The sequence below is a fragment of the Drosophila hydei genome, unplaced genomic scaffold, assembly GCF_003285905.1.
Source record: "Drosophila hydei strain 15085-1641.00,03,60 unplaced genomic scaffold, DhydRS2 tig00000250-arrow-arrow-pilon, whole genome shotgun sequence".
Lineage (NCBI taxonomy): Eukaryota > Metazoa > Arthropoda > Insecta > Diptera > Drosophilidae > Drosophila > Drosophila hydei.
In genome coordinates, this window is record NW_022045696.1 from 1873271 (window position 1) to 1890267 (window position 16997).

Consider the following 16997-nt stretch of genomic DNA (forward strand, 5'->3'; position numbering starts at 1 on the left):
TTAATGTCGCCTTGTGGTAGCTACAAAAATGAAGCCGAAGGCAACGACAACAGAAGCATCAGCAGCCGCAGCAACAACAGCAGCTACAACAACTATAGGCAGGCTACATAATCCATCCCTTGCCCTTTCCCCTTTGCCTTTGCCTTTGCCTTTGCCTTTGCTTGCGTCTTGGAGTTTGCATTTGCGCCTGATTTATGCCAAAGGCAAAACAAAAAACAACAAAAACAGCAACAACAAAAGCAGCAAGCAAAATTATGATAAATTGCTACAAGTCGAAAATGTTAAGCGAAAAAACGAAGAGGAAGATGAAGAAAGGCAAAAAAAAAAAAAAATAAATACATATATAAATAAATAAATAAAGCGAGTAAAGCAATTGCCATGTTTTATCCATAAATTTCGTGTACATATTTTGGCACCGTTATTCCCTTGTCGCAATTAACATATATACAAATTTCGAAACTACATGCACATAAATTTCAAAAGCATCGACTAGGCGAAATGTTATAAATTTTAACGGTTCGCCTGGTCATAACCTTGCCCTTCGGCTTTGCGATCTCTCAACGAAAGGCATAGAGCGAGGGAGCGGGAGAGAAAGGTTGACGAGAGAGAAAAAGGGGGAAAAGAGGTGTACGCATCACAGGTGGTTGAGGGAGACAGAAAATGCAAAAGTGTGTTGAATTGAGCTAAAGAGTGTGTGTAAGAGAGAGAGGGAGAGAGAAAGAAAGCTTACGAGAGCGTGATAGACAGAGAGACTTTGAAGGTAAGGGTAGGGGGAAGATTGTGAAAGGGAGAGAAACAGAGATGATGATGAGAGATAATTAAATTAGAGAGAGAGAGAGAGAGAGAGAGAGAGAGAGAGAGAGAGAGAGAGAGCGGGACAGAAAGAGGGGAGAGGGAGGAGCAATGTAATAAAGTTAGAGAGATAGAGAAAGGTGAGGGTAAGAAGGCAAAAGTAAGGGTGAAATTGATTGAAACAGCGGGAGAGAAAGTGAGGAAAACATGTAGTGGGAAGGGGGATGAAGTATTGAGCAATGTAAAATAGATAGGAACCGAAAGAGATAGAGAGCGAGAGAGAGAGATAAAATGATTAAGAGAGGGAGAGAGAGAATTAGGGAGAGAGTGGAAGAGAGAGTGAGATAGAGAAAGAGAGAGGGAGATGGTGAGTCTACATATATATATCACATGCCTTGCAATAGAAAATGAGTGAGAGAGACGCAACGTATATACACACTATATATACTAAATATCGTGAAGTTACATATGATAAAGAGGAGCACAAACAGCGTTCACATATGGTGTTAGAGAGTGGGATACAGGAAATACACCTGATGCATAAGAGAGATTGGTAGAGGCACAACAAAAGAATGCTACCACTTTTCTATTTGCCTATCAGCGACTGCATTTTGATAAGTGGTTGTCCAGCAAATGTTAAAAGTGAATGTAATTGTGACAGGAAGATGTCACCAAGTTGGCAACGCCTCCGTGAGGTGCCATCGGGGTGGGTTTTTGTAGCTGATACTTTATGATTTTGATATTAGGCTCAACTTGCAGGTGCATAATATTTGACATGCGTGTTAATGCATTGACAAGAAGATTATGAATAGGTTGTCATTGACAGTGGCTTGTTTTCCCGCAGAACAGAGGGTTAACTCGTATTAGCATATTCAAACAATTGTTCCTTTGATTAATTTATTATGAAGTCGAATTTGAAATGCAGTTGCAGTTCGTGTGAGCGAGATAAGTCTGGGATTAGTTCGTATTTCGTGTTGGATGTTACATTCAAAATGATATGAAGGACCTGATTTTGAAGCATTTACATGCTCATTTGGGCCAAAAGTCGTCATTGGTTTGGCTCATTAATATGAAATGGTCAGCTAAAACTGCAGCAATTAAATATGCAAACTGTGGTCACCTTAAAACTCTGCTGCAGCACTGACAGCGCGTGAGAGCAAGATAAAGATACATTGACAGAGAGGGACAGGGACAGAGAGAGGGAGTGAAAGGGAGAGAGAGAGAGAGAGAAGGAGAGAGGCAGCAGCATAGGCGCAGAGCGTTGGCGGAAGTGAGACGGACAGCTGTACCGCAAAGTCATGGAGCTCAAAGTGGCCAACGCTTGACTGATTTAATGCATGTCAAAGTGTCAAAATGTGAAATGCACAAAGAATATGGTCACGCCCCTTCCGCCATCCACCATCCGCTATCCGCCATCCCTCCCACTTCATCATCAGAGCCAGCACGCTCCAAGTGGGGAGGAGACCGCAATAGCCAAATGGTTGACACACAGCCAAACAATTATAAATGATAAATGCCAGACCAGTGAAAAATAGTAGCAAGTAATAGTGCGCCAAAGGAAACTGCTCGACTGAAAGATACCCTGCAGCGAGCAACCAGCTGTTGTGATTCTACGTCTACCCCAAGTTAACAGTTGGGGAAAATAATGAATATCTTTCAATGCAAAGATACCTCTAAATTTTGAGAGGTATATCTACATACAATTTTTAATCCTACATCTGCAACCCCATATGGAATTTTTCAAACTAAATTTAGTGTACGTAGCTATTAAACATGCAGAGGAAAACTGTATTTAAAATATATCTATCAAGATAATTGATAATAGGAATAGAGTGATAAAATATAATAGAACGTGCAGGATACAAAAGTATATGATAAAATGGTGTACGAATATCGATATTTATCGATAAGTTGGAAAAAGAAGTGCTGTATCTGAGTGACCCAGAAACGTATGCGTAGCTTAAAGAGTATGGCATGTTATCTACATCTGCAATATACCCCTTTCATGCTGGCCATGTTTAATGAGTGCAGGGTATCAAGAGCGAAGAGTGGGGGTAAAATGGCATACACTTGTTCAACATTTAAACACACATATATTAAAGTTAATTTGGCTCAGCTAATTTATAAAACAACACTCCACCCGCCGACCCAACCACGCACGCACACACACAGACTGACACACACACGTCAACAGTTTCTCAGTGATGTTCAAACTTTAAAATGCTGTTGTCCTTGTTGTGCTAGAGCAGACAAATGACAGGCGCTTGCATAATTTATGCAAAATAAAACCGAAGCGACGGCAAAATCAACTTATTAAAAATACGCACAGCAAACGAGCAACAACTATAAATAACTGCAAAGTGAGAGAGAGAGGGAGAGGGAACCAGTGAGAGACAGAGGTGGAGAGACAGAGATTTAGAGTAAGACAAAGCGTGTGGGAGCGAGCAAACCAGTCGGGGCAATGCACTAAACTAAAGTCGCACAACAGTTTGAATATCCTGTAAACCATTTAAGGTGGAAACGGGTAGACAAGTTTTGTGGAACTTGAATGCAGCTTGAGGTTAAGATCTATGCTGCGCTCGCATGGATCGATCTATGCGGCACTGATTCGTCTTCTATCTATTGCCGGCACAACTGTTTTCTCGTATGTCCGTATACTCAATCATGTTAACGTTGGGCATGGTTGTAAGTTCGTCAATCAGTGCACTTGGCCGTTAATGCCATGTTCATGCACCTATGATATCGATAAATATCGGTTTGAAGAAAGCTCCTCTGAGCAAAACACAAACTGTAAAACTAATGCAGTTTAAGTTTTTCACTTGTTTTTCGATACCCGAAAAGTATCGATATCGATTGCAAGTTAGGTCTTCCAAGCACTTATCGCATATGATCAAAACTAGATACAAAAGGCTTTCGAAATACATAAAATAGCTTAGTATGGTTAGAGAGAGAGAGAGTATTTGCTAGTCGGCCACTGCCATTTAAAGTACTTTAACTAGTTTTCCAGAAGTGCTCGAGAAACTGTAGCGCGAGTTGGTCGTGTTGTTGACGAGCCGGCCAACAATTTTGGTTTCATTTTCGTTTAGTGTCAAGTGGCAACAACAGCAGCAGCAGCAGCAGCAGCAGCAGCAGGAGCGGAGGCAGCAACAACAACAACAACGATTACAACTAACGGTAATCGCTGCACATGACAACCGACTAAAACTGTTGGCATAATTTCAGCAGCAGCAACGGCAACAACAACCGCTTGTCAAAGGCAGCTGCCAGCTATGCATTAACAAGAAGTCTCACAACTTTCTCGAGGCGTTTGCAACACACAGACGGACTTGGCAGACGTTGAGCTTTGCAGCTGAGCTTTATGCTCAGTTAACATGAAACCTAGATGTTAGTTAAAAAAAAATGAAGTGCAAACGTTTACGAATGGGAAGCAAAACGGAATAGGCAAGGCAAAGGGAATTCAGTTCGATTATCGTTACAATTGCTATTGAATGCTGCTGTCAAAGTTAACATTCAGTTTGACTGCTGTTTGCAGCATTTACACTACCAAATTGAAGATATTTATGGCGAGCAATTGGGTCTTAGACTTGGGTTATCAGTGCGGACGAGAATCTGTTGTAGACGCAGCTAAAGGATCTGCTGGAGGCTCAGCTAAGGGATCTGTTGTAGGCTCAGCTGAAGCTTCTGCTGAAGCCTCTGCTGAAGGAAGGAAGCTGAAGGCCCTGCTAACGATATGCAGCAAATCCGATCTGACGCTTTTGTTTTGTTACCAGCTCAATCTGGTTGCTTTTGTTTGACTACAATTGAGAGACAGAAAGTGGCTAAGGGAATGCCTCAATTGTATACGATACTAAGAGCAGCTGCTCTTTTGTTATCGATTTCAGTCGAAACTAATCAGAGTCTAGGTTTCTCTTCAATATTCATGACTTATACAGAAATGTCTCTTTCGGCTTATCTTAGAGTTAGAGTATTAAAGCTGTCGTTGTGGCATTTCGGCTTTTGCTGCTTGAATTTATAGTTATTGTTGTTGTGGCAGTCGCTGCTTGCTTAGCTAAGCGTTTCCCATTGCTTTGCTGATTTATGCGCCCGAAACAGTGCACACACACACACACACGCACACACATGCCTGGAAGCTCTTGCAGTGCTGCTCAAACTGTAAGCAGCGCATACACATAAATTAAGGTAAAGCAACTCCCGGGGTCGTGCTTATAAGGCGACTCACTCACTCTCCCCCTCTCTCTCTCTATGTGTTTGTGTGTAAATGCTGCGTTTTCTTAACCTTATTTTCGTGTGCAATACTTAAGCACACACACACACACACACACACACACACACACACACACACTTATGCGCTGACAGTCACATGAAGTTGCAAGCACTTGAATTTCAGCATTTAGCAGCTTGTGCAGGGCATTCTATCATCATGATGACCCTGATGGGCACCGTTACGATGTCCCTTTTGCTGATGATCGCCTTGATAATGATAATCATGTTGATAATAATAAGTCTACGACAGTGGAAGCTCTGCGACTTCGACGGCAAAGCAATTTTGCAAATTGCACAAATATGCCAAACACTCGCAAATAGAAAGAGTGAGAGAGAGTGTGGGAGAATGGCTCAAGCTGGTAAGTGCAAGCGTTTGCTTTACCTTTGCCTCTAGACGCACACTCACACACACCGACACGCGCTTGTGTTGTGCAAGTAAACACACGGGCACACAGACACATGGTCACACGGTGCGTATGATTAATTTAAATGCAATTCTATTTGCATAGCACAGCTAACACACACGCCCAAGCACACACACGCACACACAGACGTTGCTGTAGCAAAAGTTTCCATTGGGCGTGCTTCGCTTGACTTCTCTGCGCTGCACTCTAAGAGAAATTTTTTGTTTTATATTTTTGTTGTTGTTGCAGCACACCCATTGACATTTGCAGGCGCGCGCGTGTTTGTGTGCGTGTGTGTGTGTGTGTCTTATGCTAATATGTTTGTTTCTTGAAGCGTGAGCTGCATTCAGCGCTCAGTACTCGCATCTCCCTTAACTTGAGCCACCTCGCTCTCTCTTGATTGGTTTGCTTTTCACTATTTGTTTGCTTAAAGCGCTTGAAATCAATTAAATGCATAGTTTCGAGTTGCTGGAGTGCCGTTTGCACTTTGGGCCACGCACACAAGCCTCGTCTGCGTCTGCCTGCCACGACGCTCTCGTTCTGCCTATCTCTCTCGCTCTCTCTCTCTCTTCTTTGGCAGTTGAGCTCTAGGGCCAGGTCGTGGTGGCCAAAAATTGCTGCATACTTTTGTGCGCTTGCAAAAACATTTTTATGCGCCACGCTCGAATTCATTAGCACGCAAAAGTCAAGTTTGCCAGCCGCTGCTGTGCCAGTTGAGTACTTTCGCCTTCTACCTTTCAGTATGGCCCACATGCCCGCCATCCCTTGAACCCATCTGGCAGTCCAACTGTCAGTGCGTCTGTCTGCTTGAAGTGTTTAGCTTATTGAAAAGTTTTCATTTGGCGTCGCGCTCACGTTTAGCGTAAAGTTGCAGTCAGCCAGCAGCAAAGCCTCAACTTTGAAGCAGGTCTCGGCAACTGCGGGGCGTCTCAAAAATACCCAAATGACAAAGTCAACTCAACTGGCAGCAGTACCACCAGCAGTAGCAGCAGCAGCAATGGCAGCCACGACGACGGCCTCAACGTAGCCGGCAACTGCCATGCTAATCAACCGGCATATGCAAGGGCTGGTTGGCTGGCTGGCAGCTAGGACAAGAAATTGCCATTGCAACGTCAACTACAACTCCGACTGCGACTCTGAATGCGAAAGTTGCCTGAGTTATGTAGCGCGACAGTAATTAGAGGCAAACTTTGTTGCCCAAATAGTTTAGACAGACTCAAGGACTCCACGAACGGCTGGCAACGGACTGTTCATTGTGTGCCCTACTACAATACTGGTGTTATCGATCAGTGTCTGGATCGATGCTAGATAAATTATCGATAAATAGCCACACTTCGTTTTCATTAGCTATTATCAATCGGAATGTTCAAGCTAAAGTAGTCAATTGGACTGTAAGTTTTAATGCATTAACTGTAATGAGATTGCTCCCATATGTGTGCTTGTGTGTGTGTGCGAGAGTGTGTTATCGACAAAATGTAATAATCGTTATCGACGAAACCACTGAAACTGATTTATGAGCATTTTGTTGTTGTTTTCTGCTGTTGTCGCACAATGTGTTGCTCTTTAGCGCCACTCTTAACATGTCTGCACCCCAGACACGGGACACACACATGACCTTAGTTGACAGACCCGACCCTAATAAACCTTAACGAACGAATCGGCAACGAGTTAGACACCGCTAAGCCATTAAAAATGCCATCAATGCGAGTCGCCGAAAGCGAGGCCAACAAAAAAAGCAGAAAATATTTTGTGTGAAGTCGAATATTATATACCCTAAGAGCTGAGCTTATAGGAGAGACAGTGAGTGACTGAAAATATGTAAAATAATAGTTAAGATCCAAACATATCAAACATAATTTAAAATGAATAAAGAAGCTGATCAAACTGGAACTCCAGAGGAGAGAGTAGTTCCAGACATTGGCAAATTGTCTAGACTGATACATAAAAGACTGTAGAGAAAGCTGACTTCTTGCAAGCGTTACACAGCTAGCAACAGCATCTAGATACACTCTTGTAGGGTAAAAAAAAAACCCTTAAAAGGCGACTGTCAACTCCCAAAGGGCAAAAGCTGGCCCCAGTTCCGTTTCCAGTTCCTACTCCAACTCCGAAAACCAAACCAAGCCAAGCCAAACCAAACCAAACCAATTCAAATCCAATTGCTATCCCGAATAAAGAGCAACAACAAAAACAACATCAGGCAAATCCATTGTAAATGCGAATGGGCAACGGTGCGGCAGAAGCGTATGGCATAATAATAACCGCCAACTTGTCACCTCACCTCCGGCGCGGCGGCAACCTTTATTGTGGGGCGGCCGTCGAGGCTAGCTCGTAAAAACCATGTCGGAAAGTACAAAATTACGTGTATCCTTTTTCTAATCGCAGCTGCGTGCCACAGTTTTTAGTTGGGGACGGCTTCGCACAAGCGTAAGCGATACGCAACGAACTATTACATTTATTTCCTTTTGCGAGCGGAGCTTGGCCGCATAGGCATAGTCAAGGGGGGGGGCGTGGAACTGCAAGGGGGGTTGGGGGCTGTTGTCAGTTTGCGGTTTGGTTCGTTGGCTTAGTTCATAAATGTTGCGGGCTTAGGAACGTTCGCCCAAGTTTCAATCTAAATTCGAGTTTTAGTTTGCCACCGCAAGCCTTAGCCCCCCACCCTCGGCTAGCGGCGTTCCATTTCATTTCGTTTCGCTGCGGCTCTTTCTTTTATTTATTTATTTATTTATCGTATTTTTTGTGTGTCGCATACAAAGTGATAACGAAATAAATAAATAATAAATTTCATTTTTATTTCAACGCAGCGTCTCGCACGGTTCTCGCCAAGTTGCTTGCCCCACAGCCACGCCCAATCAACTCGACTGTCATGAAGTTTGTTAGCCGGTTAGCCGTAGCTATTTATATATATATAAATATATATATATGTGCAAGCCATTACCCATGATTACAGTGGCGCGAACGCTGCTCTGGACTCTCCCCGCAGCTGGTCAGTTCAAATTTAATAACAAAACGACTTCATAAATTCTGTGTGGGTCACAAAATGTACTTTGAAATTGGACTAGTCGTGACTATACACACCCAAATATATATATATATACATAAATATACTATATGAAATGAATAAAAAATAGAGAGTAGGGCAACCCTACTGACAATTCACCAACTGAGTTATGGGCACCCGAAACTGTCTCATAAAATCCCAGCTGAAGTGCAGGTTGGGAGTGCTATCTGCTGGCAAACCAACCAAACGAAGCCAACCAACCAACGAATGTTCCACTTAAAGTCAAGTGAACAATGAGTACTCATTGGATGACAAAGTGCATCCATTCACTGGACGCATAAATGAGCTCCACTCACATGCGAAACTCGCACTGAAATTTTTTCAAGTGCAGCTTGCTGCGTGGGCAATTATTTATTACATTTTCTCCCAACCGCAATGTTGTCTATAAAAATTTTAATTATTTTGCTTTTTTTAAAGTCTGCTGTTTCGATATGACATGACTTACATCAATAGTTTGCTTACGGCTATCGAATTATCGATATACATATATATTAAATATAAATATAACATATATAATATCATATAATTTTGTTTCCTTTCAACTATAAGCTCACGCCAATGACATCGACGTTCTACCCGAACAAGCTGAAATTAATTATCGATACTTTTATCGATATATATATCACTATATTTTATAGACATATTTATCAAGGCATTTTGTAATAATATTAATTAGCTTGTTAATTATTTGTTCTTTTTCATTTCTTCTTTTTTCATTTAATCAATTATTACATTTTTTAAATTGTACAATAATCGATCTATGTAATATTATAATATATATCTAATTAAGTACAAATATGATATATTTAAAATAATAATAAATTTTAATATATATAATAATTATGGTTGTATGTTCGTAAAAGAATATTAGATCATGCCAGTGATGTCGAAGTCTAATTACAACAATATTAAATTTGTTATCGATATATTAAGCGCAGGAATTTTTAACATTATCAATTCGCTTGTTAATTGTTTGCCATTTTTCCTGACAATTCTATTAAATGTTACATATTTAATGAGTATAAATTAATCGCCGATTACTTATCGATATACATTTTTGCATTTCTATCTCAACAAAATCGATATACATTCATGTTATTGTATATATCTGTATATCATATCAGTATACCAACATCGATTAACTTATCGATAGGCCTAAAATCCATAGATTACAAATGAATTACTGCTGTAGATATAAATATATTATTTAATCAAAATATATTATTTTAATCAAAATTCAAATAATTATCATGCTTCATAATTATTTTAATCCATATAAAGCTTCTTTATGCTATGTTTTAAATGCATTTATGCATAGATTTTCAGCTTAAAATATGAATAAATGTATATCTAAATATACCCTATATATCTATAAACTATTACAATCAACTTTGACATATTTAGCGCTTATCGATCATATCTCAGGTTGCGCACGCGTAACAATGCTTCACGTAGAAAAGGAGAAAACTTTTAATTAGGTGTAAGAGTGTTGCGTAAGCTATTTTCTTATATTTCAAGCCAGCGAAGCGAGGACATTGTGTGTGTATGTGTGTACATATTGTGGAGGGAAACAAAGTCACGTTCCGGCCAAGTCCTCTGTGCTGGCGGCAATCTACTTTGGCTTGCCTGGCGACTTCTCACTGTCTGCCAGGCAGACAACAATTAATCATAAACAGCAGATAAACCTGGAGAGTTGAGCCGTGAGCCTTGGGCCGTGGGCCCTGCGCCGTGCGCCTTGAGCCGTGAGCCGTGAGCCGTGCGCTGGGAATCCGAGCGAAATACATGAGCGGCCCTTTGGCACCAACACCTGAACTGCTAACACACACACGCACATAAGCTCAGTGACAGGCAAGGCAAGGGGTGCAAGTGCAGGTATCAGGGAGCTAACAGTTATGGCCAGGCCAGTTGGCAGTTGGCAGTTGGCAGTTGGGATGTTGTCGGCTTCTGTCTCTGCTCGAAGGTGGACTATGTCAGGCTGTCACATTCGGTGGCCAAACAAATCCCACCGTTGAGTCTCTGGAGCGGCAAAGGTAGGGGGGAGTGCACGGGGAATGCACAGCAGCGAAATAATTCGGTGAGCCGCAAGCTTGTTGCAAAATATTGCGTCTGTGCGTGTGCCACAGCCATACCCTCACACCTACCCTCCCCCCGTACACAAACCCACTCATGTTGCTGTCGCCATGTGTAACACGTGCTACAGCTTCTCCATCTGCTGTAGAATGCGAAGCAAATTGCTTTCATACAGCGACTATCATAATACATATCACATGCAATTACAGCTACTCCTGAGCTCCAATGTCTTCCACTTGTATAATAAGTCTTTCATCTTTTCATCTTTTCCTTTGCATTGCCATATGCCATGTCATTTCTCATTACTATTTATTGTTTGATGTATTCCGCATATCGTTATACCCTGCAGATATGGAAAAGTGCCATGGAATAAATAAGAAATTGATGAAGAACAAGACCAGAAGCTGAGTCGTCCATTGATATTTTGATATATTCATTGTGTCATATGCAAGCAAACTAGCTTCTTCTTCTTCTTCTTTTCTATTATTAGCTGTTCTAGCTGCAAGTTGTTATTAGCTCTTTAAGACCAAATGCAGATTGTTCACACAATTTGTAATTTGCCTCACTACCTTTGTCTTGCTCGTCAATGTCCCCCACATATCTTTGGCATATCATGTAATCGTTTCATGGATATATATATATATATATATATATATTTAAGTTTTACATTTTCTTAGCCTATTATTATATATGCCATGCTCATAAGCATTTATTTTATGCGTTAGCTTAAGACATTTTTGTCACCTGCTTCAAAATGTTTGCGCCGAAATCTGTGCTATATAATTTTGTAAATTATTCGCTTATCCTAAAGTGTCTGCAAATCGTTAAACAGGGTATATATGTTAAGTGGCAAGACATGTAACAAGCAGCTGAAACGTCTTTCATGAGCTAATTCAGTTTAGGCATAGCTATGAGGGTATGAAGTGCAAAAGTCTGGATTATTGAAGCTTTGCAATATTTTTACTAGTTTCCGACAGCTCGGAATCACCCTTAATACTAGCCATTTATACTTCCAAACATTCAGACTATATAATACATAAGCAGCATCGCTGTAATGATTGTTCGCTGGGTGGTTAGGGCATCTGCTGGTCGGGCATTGCCGACTAGAGCACGCTCACTTGTTTGTATTCCATGTGGGCTGTCTGCTGATACCGAAATATTTGAATTAAGCAATAATGTGAATACTCATATTACATGACATGTCCGTGTGTGTGTGTGCGTGTGTGTGGGCGTGGCAGCTTAAGTGCATTTGCTTAGCTTGCCGTATGGGCACCTGCCTCTGCGCCCACACTCGACTCGATGCCCAACTTAGCTTGGGTCCATAATTTCCCAAATAGTCTATACTTTTTCAGCAGTCTCTAACCCCCGCAGAAAACTCTCGGCGCTGCGCATTTCTGTTTTCTTTCACTCTGCCTGCTGATTTGCATTTAAATTTGCCAATGTTTTGCCTTTTCGCTCGTTGCCAAAACAAAAGAAACAACGCGGGAGGCGGGCTGGCTGGCTGGAGAGCGAAGGGGAGGGGGAGGGGGATATTTCTTTCCTGTGTAGGCGTTGGTTGTTGGGCGTTGGCATGGGGGCGTGCTATCAGAGTAAGTTGACAACTTTTGCATTGCGTACGCCGAGATTTGTTTAATATTCGCCCGCAGGATGCTAGGACAAAAAAAATATAAAGTACAAAAAATTCCTTCTCATACCCACTTACGGCCCTAGCCACCTCTTAGCCACGCCCATGCGGCTTTGATGTTTTTATGTAGAGGAAAAATAATAACAAAAACAAGCAAAAAAAGACGAGAGCCCAAAAACAAAAGTGCCAAGTTGGCTAAGTTGTTAGTGAAATATATTTGCAGGCAGTGAGTCGGAGAGTCGTGGGGCGTCTGCGGGGACACGCTGGGTGGAGTGGTAGGTGCTCCAAAGCCGTAGCCAAATATTAAATAACCTTTCGTTTATTGGCTCAGACATGAGGCGCTCCACGTGCTGCCACTCGCTCGCGACGCACAGTTGTTGCCCCCTTTTTCTCTCCCTTTCTCTCTCTTTCGTTCTTTCTGTTCGTTTCTATTCCGTTTCGTTTCGTTTCGTTTTATTGCCACAAAATTTCGTTTGATAAGCCGGCCAACTTTTTACAGTTGACAGTTTTGGCCTCGTCCGACTGTCCAAACGTCTGACGTCCGAAAGCCCACTCGACTTTAGCCTCAAAGTTTTGCCGTCAACCCCTTACACCACACCACGCCACGTCCACACGCCGCAGCCCAGCCTCTGTCAGCCGCTGCTCCGTCCCCAAACAATCCGAAAAATTTGACGTAAAAGCTCATTAACGTGATATAAATTAGATTTTGGGTGTTAGTGCAGAAAATTTAGATACACTTTGCAACACTTGGCATAGTTAATGGTCGGTCCTCGGGTCGCAGGGTCCTTTCACTGGCTGGGCACAGCTCCTATTTATGTGTATCTCTCTGACTGTGTGTGTGTGCGTGTCATACTCGTTAGACATATTGTTGCCCCTTGCCGTTGGACTGAAACTTATGTAAGTCGGAGGCTCGCATGTTTGTTTGCCGAGCCACTTCGGCAGCTCAGCTCAAAGTTTATCACACATTGGTCGACCCCAAAATGTTGTGCAATTAGTTGGGCTTGGGTCCATTTTCTTTTTTATTATTAGTATCATTTTTTTTTAGGTCCCAACGGCATTATATTTTATTGCTTATTTTCTAGCCGAGCGGATAATTTGTGCCCAAGCAATATATAGGTGATTCAGAATTATTTCCAAATCCCAATGAAAGACCCTTTCTGATTGTGTAATATCTATTTTCTATATGTGTCCTGTGGATATGGTCATTCGACGCCTACAGAGTCCATTGATTATCATTCACTGACATTGATAAAACTTTTAAGTAAAAGCTAATCGCCAACGTCGAAATGATCTAATTAAACTGAATTAATTTGGAAAGTTTCCTAAAGCAATTAGCGCTTAGCTGACAATTTTCTTGCTAATCAGATTATGAGTGAGTTGACAAAGTACAGTGAAGACTCACTATTGTAAGTGAAATCTTGATTATAATTTACCTCTGATCCGATTGAATATAAGTAAATTCTTAATTAGCCTCAACAGCTGAGTGAAGGTCTTAAGTCTTTATGCCCCTCTGTATAGGACGCAGAAGCAATGTTTTTGTATCGATAAATATCGATAAATATCATTGTTAAGTCTACGTCAATAGGTGAACAATTCTTCCATTCTCAGATATTTTCCACATTAACTAACTTTTTTGATTGTGAAAGCGTTTTTGTTGCGGCTTCTGCCGCATCAGTTCAAGGTTGGGTTAACAGTTAATTAAAACTTGGCTAGCTACTGAGTGAGCCGCTCACCTAGCCCCAAAATCAATTTGCAGCGTGGCATTTGAGATTGTAGCCATTCAGGCATTTTCATTTTCAAACATTTCCATTCCGCAAATTTCCCAATCTCAGTCCCAATCCCATTGTGAATGGCACTCACTTAACGAGCTGCGTCCGCACCACTCGCCTCACTCGCCCCACTCGCCCCTCTCCGTGCATTGCAAAATAACTGTGCATACCGCTTTATCGCCATTGCGACCCACTGACCCATAGTTAGGGCAGCCGTCATAATCCTAAGCAAATACCATCATAATGTAATGTGGCCAAATATTTCATGCGACAATATTAGCTTTCGTGTGCTGTATGCAATATATGTATATGCCAGAATCTCGACAAATTGTTTCCAATCCAATGCCTAGAAGTAATCCCATTCCGAATGCCAAGTAATTTGACTCAATTCGAGTGGTTTGCTTTAGCCAATGCACATTCCAAACTTTTCCGATATCTGTGTCTTTATTCCATTATTCTTCCTCTTATTCTATTTCTTCTTTCGTGTGTGTGTGCTAAAGTTTCGTCCCACTCGTCGGATTGCAGCACATGCGTTCCGTACAGCTTGTTCACAGCTTGTAGTACGCCCCCACTTTTCGTTTCCCGCCCCCGCTCTCGGTCTCCTGCTACAGCAACAGCCGCTTGAGTTTTTATTGTGTGCGCTTTGCTCGCAGACCTTGCCGAATAGCCAAAAATGTGCGCCTGCTGCCGCAAAAACCTTAGCAAACGCCACGACTAGGTGCCACACAGGGTGGCACTAGGCTGCCACAACTGATGGAGAGGCGCCAGTGCGAGTGCGCTGGCTTGTACTTGAGCGCATTGTTGTTATAGCCATCTAATATTGGATTTGTTATTGTTATTTCTCTGTTCGCAGCGATTTTCCTTTTCTTTTTTTGTTTTTCATTTTTTACATATACATAAATGTGTGTGTAAGCTACTACATATACACATATCGCATATATATAAATATATATATATATATATATATATATATATATTCACAAACAATATTCATACGAGCATAAAGCGTAGGGAGGCAGCCAGACCCGCCCAGAATTCTGCGGCTCGTGTCTGTTGTTTCAGGCGCCCAAAAAAAGTCTCCTTTCTCCTCTTTGTTGTTGTTGCTGTTGTCCTTCGACATTTGTGTGGGGTCCTGTCCGCTGCTAAGCTCGAGATTTATGTACTGAAAGTACGTTGAATTGCAAAAAAAAAAAAAGAAAATAGCGAAAACGTCGAAAAACACGAAATTTCTATATAGAAATAAAATAAATAAAATAAATTTTATTATTTATATTAGTCGTGACTTCGATTTATTATATCGCCATGGCCTACACGCACATATACTTATAGATACATATACATATATAGTTCAGTTAGATGCGTAGATAAACTCGAACTCGACACGAGGCGAGGCGACGCGACGCGACGCGACTCGACTCGAATTTTGAGCCTGCCAGACGCGTCGCATATGTCTATCTTTATGTGTTGCCGCCCCGCTGGAAGCCGCCCCATTTATGACACATATTCGTACTGTATGGGCGTGTGTAATGGGTGTATTAGTTGTGTATAGGGTACTTTCTTTTCAATATGAGTCCCCTTTGTTTATAACCCGTTGTCAATGCGTGAACCCCAACGAAAGTTTTGCCAAATGGATTTTTATTTTCGTCTGAAATTAGGGTTCGATTCGGCTGGGACCTTCACGCGGCTTCTTCTTCTTGTTCTTCGCCTTCGTGTAGTTGAAGTAATTGTTCCCATATTGATGTGCATTTGAGAGGGGACATGTCGCCTCGCCGCGGAGCCGATCATTTAAAGAAGAGGCTTCCATTTGCGGTTGTTTGCCCTATCCAATAACAGCTCACACTTGACTTGGCCCAATACCAAATTGTGTACAGGATTTATTCCAGTTCTGGCCAACAACAACAACAACAACAGCAGCAGCTCTAACAATGCCCAATTGAATGCCATGCGGAATGTCTTTATGGATTGTCTGCCGCTTGGATGATAGAAATTGAAATTTGATCAATTTGCCAAAATTGATTTGAATTTCAATTTATGCGACAAATGCATTGATTTTTTTATTTTATTAGCTCCTTTTTTTTTGCTGTTGAAGTTGTGTCAATTTGACATTTGTTTTAAACATGGATCTAGATGGAAATAGAATATTTGCAAGTTACGGATACTTAATGATAAAAATACATACCAAAGAAGGCTCAATAGCTCAGAGATTGAGATGAAAAAATTGAATAGAGAGCTTAAATTTCATTCAATTGATATCTATATTTATTTATTTTATATATATATGGCTGACAGCATACAGAGTCTTGATTATGATGATGCGATGAGTCGATCTGACATGGTTAGACTCGTCAATCAGTGTCTCTGCCTATCAGTCTGTATATATGTACATAAGCCTAAGCAGCATACGTTTCTACTCTTCTTTCTCGATAATTCATTTCGTATCTATATTATCGATAAAAATCGATACACGTTTGGATGCCATTAATACACTGAAAGTTATTTAAAACTAATTTTCCATAATATGACCCAAATTTTAAGCGCCCAGCGTATACTGAGCTGCCTCTCTCTGTAGCTGACTCAAATGAATAAGTTGAGGTTTCTTAACTATCCTTACAATATCAAAAAATGATCGTTACACCTTAGATAGCTTAAGTCTTTAGACATGTGATTAATACCCAAAATTATTTATGGCTTTGTGCTCAGTGGAAAGGTGTCGCAACCCAAATGTTGAGAGTGTAACGGGAGAAAGGGTCAACCAGATTGTAATTTATATTTAAACCATTCCGCTTGCTGTCATGGTCAGCCGGCTCAATATTCAGTTTAACCAACTATCATTAATTGTGGCCCAAAGCGATGCCGCATGACCGCACAGCTATGCCAAAAGGAAAAAAGCAAACTGTACAATTCAATTAGAATGCCAAAAATCATGTCGGGAACAATTCTAATTACTGCGGGACTTTCATTTTAATTCAAGTGCCTCAAACAACGATGCACACAGAGAGAAAGAGAGAGAGGGACAG

At 41.3% G+C, this 16997-nt stretch overlaps 1 long non-coding RNA gene across 1 annotated transcript in view; it reads left to right on the forward strand.

Moving 5' to 3' along the window:
- Positions 1-16997, forward strand: part of LOC115483008 — a 48849-nt gene that overhangs the window by 1145 nt on the left and 30707 nt on the right. The gene's annotated exons all lie outside the window — the stretch shown is intronic.